At 50.2% G+C, this 4,130-nt stretch overlaps 1 long non-coding RNA gene across 1 annotated transcript in view; it reads right to left on the bottom strand.

Moving 5' to 3' along the window:
• Positions 1-917: 917 nt before the first annotated feature.
• Positions 918-4,130, bottom strand: part of LOC113485199 — a 9,840-nt gene continuing 6,627 nt past the window's right edge. Inside the window, exon 4 of the long non-coding RNA XR_003399371.1 lies at positions 918-976. This is a non-coding gene — a long non-coding RNA (uncharacterized LOC113485199). The remainder of the gene's footprint in view (positions 977-4,130) is intronic.

Here is a 4,130-nt window from a genome sequence, read left to right as displayed (position 1 = left end):
TGCCCCAAGGATGAGACCACTGCTGCCAGCGGGGCAGCTCCTGCACGAACACCCCCCGCGCCGCTCCCACCCCCCAGCATCACTCTCCTCCTGCCCTCGGCGGGCCCAGGCTCCGACAAGGTGGGCGAGGGCTGTGCCCGCTGGGAAGCGGGTGCTGCCCGGGGAGCTCCAGGTAGGGCCTCAGAACCCCAGAATCATCTGGGCTGGAAAAGCCCTTGCAGCTCCTCCAGCCCAACCATGACCCCCACCCTGACCCTTCCCAACTCCCCCAGATCCCTCAGCGCTGGCTCAGCCCGACTCTTCAACCCCTCCAGGGATCCCGGGGACTCCCCCCTGCCCTGGGCAGCCCATTCCAGCCGGACAGGACCCACCACCCGTCACCCACAGTTGTGAAGCTGGAGAAGCTGTGAGGGATCAGCCCCAGACACCTTGGAACTCGCCGCTTTCTGGAAAGGAGATTTAGAACACGTTACGCAGGACCAGCTCTGAATACACGTTTTTTAGTTTATAGGGATAACGACGAGATACTTACAAATGCTTTTACAAAGCGGGTGTCTCTGTCTCACACGGCCGCTGCAGGCACAGAGTCTCTCCAGGAGGAATGGCTCGCGGCCGCAGGGGAGCCGCCCGGGTGCCCGGTCTGTGCCGGCAGTGCTGCAGCGTTTCACCGACCAGGAACTGCCGCATCCAAGCGGCGGCACACGCCTATGAAGGGCACAGTCTAGTTATCTGCACATTCTCTAAAGAGAGCTTCATTTTTCATAGGAGTTAAACAGAATTCACTCTACCCCTCTGTTGGTGCCTCCGTGGCCCTGCCCAGGGCCGGCCGTGGCCGTTACCCCCGGGGTGCTGAGCTCCCGCACCCCCAGGATGCGCCCTCGGACCCCTGGAGCATCCCCCGCCCCCGGCGCCCACTCCCACTTCCCACGGCTGGAACCAGGAGCTGAACCCCCCTGAGCCCGAGTACACATCACACCTTTAGAAAGCAGCAAAATGAAGATGTTAATTATGAAGAGAGAGACTGCCAGGATTATTAGAGATGTGTCGAGCAAATTAGAAACTGTTATTCATGTGGAGAATAGTTTAGCATATGCCTGGATTTTTTTTCATCTATTCAAACCCAAGACTCTAATATATTGAACTGCTTCCTGTCCCCATGCTACCTACCTGTGGCAGGCACATCACAATGAATCCCCACGCTTCCAATTTATTTCTCTCTTCCAAAGGCACCTTTTTGGCACAGTAACACACTGAAACGCTGCTAATAATTCCCTCCAGCGTATGGCGACGACTGGGCTGTGGTTCTGAAAGTCCTACAGATGGGTCCTTCAGATCAAGTTAGCATCTCCTCACTGCCAGCCAACTACGCCATATTGCAGCTTAATTAATAATAGCCTTCTCAGGAATTTATTCATTAAAACAACAAAAAAAGCCAGCATAATGCAACGTGGCAGATCCTGAGCAATTCACGCCACCTCACATGGCAGCAGCCACGTTCCTGCTAGAGCAGTGGAGAATTTCGATTATGCAAATGCTGAGACTGTTCATTTAGAACTGAAAATGCAACCAAAAGATATTTATCTTAACAATCCTTGCAGAGCTGATTAGGTGCCTTGTGTATGTCCCCGTGTAAGAGAAAGAACACTTGGGCTCCTCGACTGCTTTCAGACTGCAAAGCATTTTGGGCTCTCACTGTTTTCCAGGCATTTGCATACTTTCTCAAGCATTTAATTTCCAGTTCTTCTTTCCTGAACCAAACATGTTGTAGCTGTCACAGATTTGTATGCACATGCAATCATACAATCGGTTTGTAGGTACAACCAGGCAACTGAACAAGAGTGAGTAAGTGCACCTCTAACGACAACACGCTCACATTAGTTATATTAGTGCCTGGTTATTTCTAGGTATGATGCTCAAAATAATTTGCAGTAAAATTGCAAAATAATATGATTTTATTCTTCATGGTGCCTACAGTGGGTTAAGTATGATTAAATTCAGATATACTGAATATTAAACATAACTATCTTACTAGCTGCAAAAAAATCTGCTCTGTGATGCGCTGGGGGGAGGAGTATGAGAAGTTTGTAAGCCCAGAGAACCCGGGACACCGTGAGCTCCCCAAGAATCTGCCCGGCACCTGCCTGTCAAAACACAAATAAATATTAGAGACCACAACCTTGAAAAATGTGCTCCTGAAGTGAAGCTTTTAAAGACAGGAGCTCAGCTCTGAAGCACACAATGCCTGCAAGGTTGGCAATGTGTCAAACAGTTCTTACGTGACATTACCTTAACTACCCAGCTGCGATACAGGGCATCTATGCTGAATACTAATATGATGCACTCATTGTAGAGGCACAAAAATTTGCTTCCCCAAAACCCAAGTGAAGCTTGAAGTGTGTCAACCAGAAATGTCAAACTCATGAATAAAATGAGGGGAAAAAAAAGAAGGTTATCTTGAGGTAATTGTAGGCTTTTAATGAAAGGAGTCATGCTAGACTCAAAGCCACGTCACATCACACGGATAGGTAAATAATACTGACAGATGAACGCTGAATCCATAAAAGAAATCAGACTCACTCATTCAGAAGCTTTTAACACGCAGTTGTGGATAAACATGTGGTGCCTCCCCTCCGGACCAAACCACAGCACAGCTGGACTGCGGCGAGCGGCAGGACACCGCTGACCTTCGGGGCATCTACCCTCCGGTACGCAGGGGACCGTGAGGCAGAGCCCCGAGCTGTGCTGGGCAGGAGCCCGCCCCAGCCAGCAGCAACGCCAGAGCAGCGCCCCCGCCGCGGAGGCAGCACGAAGAATCTTATCCCTTGCCTGGGGTTCATTTAGGGTGCTTAATACAAAGGGAATTGGGGTATTTGTTTGTTTTACCGATGCCTGGGACTCTTCAATAAATCTCAAGCCGTAAGTAACCATGCTGAAAGGGCAAAGAGTTCCCATGGGGGAACAGCCGTCCCCACCCGGGGCACAAAGAAACCTCTGGAGCAGAGGGACAGACTGAGTAGTTACAGCTGACACTAAGAACGTCTCAGTTCCACCGAAAAATCTCGTACTTTGACAATAAGTTTAAAACTTAAGCTTAAAAGTCCACACGCTCACCCGAAAGCCCATGTTGTCTGAACGACGTTCGTTTCGCTTCCCCTTCCCCGATACTTTCTCCTCCCAGTTTCCAATGAGAAACTGTCCGAATCCGAGGCACAAACACTATGTGTACAACCTTAAGGCTCCACCAAAATCAGAATGTTTTTAATCTGCTGCCTCTCCCACTTGGCAATACGGATAGAAAAATAAAACATTTATTTTTCCAACTTTAACTGCACACTCTTGCTTTCTACTATTTGCCTGCATTAATTCAGCAGCAAGGTTCTCGGAGAGGAGCTCTGCCCTCAAGCTCTGGTGGCGGCTTTCCATCTATTCCAACAACATACATCAAAATTTTATAAAAGCCGTAAAATATGCTGCAGTCTAGTTTTATCTTCTCTCTTTGAACATGCAAATAATTTGACTCCATCTTATCCAAGCGCTCAATAACCAGTAATAGGAAAGAACAGGATAATTTACTTGCTTGGCGTTGGCAGCGGCAAGGGGAGAAGGGGCAGGGGGAGAGGAAAAACGCTGCTGCTCCGGTGTCTGAGGCACTGTGTGTGCGCGGTGCTTCTCAGACTTTGACTGCCGTGCACCTCTCACCTTTTCCATTCCTGAGAGGCAGAAAAACCTTCCGGAGGTGAGCTCCCGCTTGCCCCCGCGCTGCCCTCAGCGCCCGCGCTCCCCTCCCCAGTCGCTCACCACCCACCTCACAGCCCGGGGGTCCCCGGACACGGGGAGCGTGGGGGCCACCACCCGCTGCCCTGGCGCGGGGTCAGGGAGCCCCGCGGCGCCCCTCGCCAGCCAGCACCACGCAGCACAGCTCAAGTGACACCAGTGACACCCTACACCAGTCACTGCTGTGTTGAAAATTAGCCAGCACAAAGCCAAAAGCTGCACAGGACTATTACTTAATATACATGATTGATACAGCAGCAAAATGTTATCTGTGATCAAACACAACACCTAATACAAGTACTTAGGAGTTCGCTTTTCAACTATTTTTATGGGGATTTTTTTTATTAAACAAGTCA

The sequence above is a fragment of the Athene cunicularia genome, assembly GCF_003259725.1.
Source record: "Athene cunicularia isolate RWA chromosome 13 unlocalized genomic scaffold, athCun1 chr13_part1, whole genome shotgun sequence".
NCBI lineage: Eukaryota > Metazoa > Chordata > Aves > Strigiformes > Strigidae > Athene > Athene cunicularia.
The sequence above is the reverse complement of the archived record's forward strand: the minus strand, read 5'-3'. Positions and strand labels throughout refer to the sequence as shown.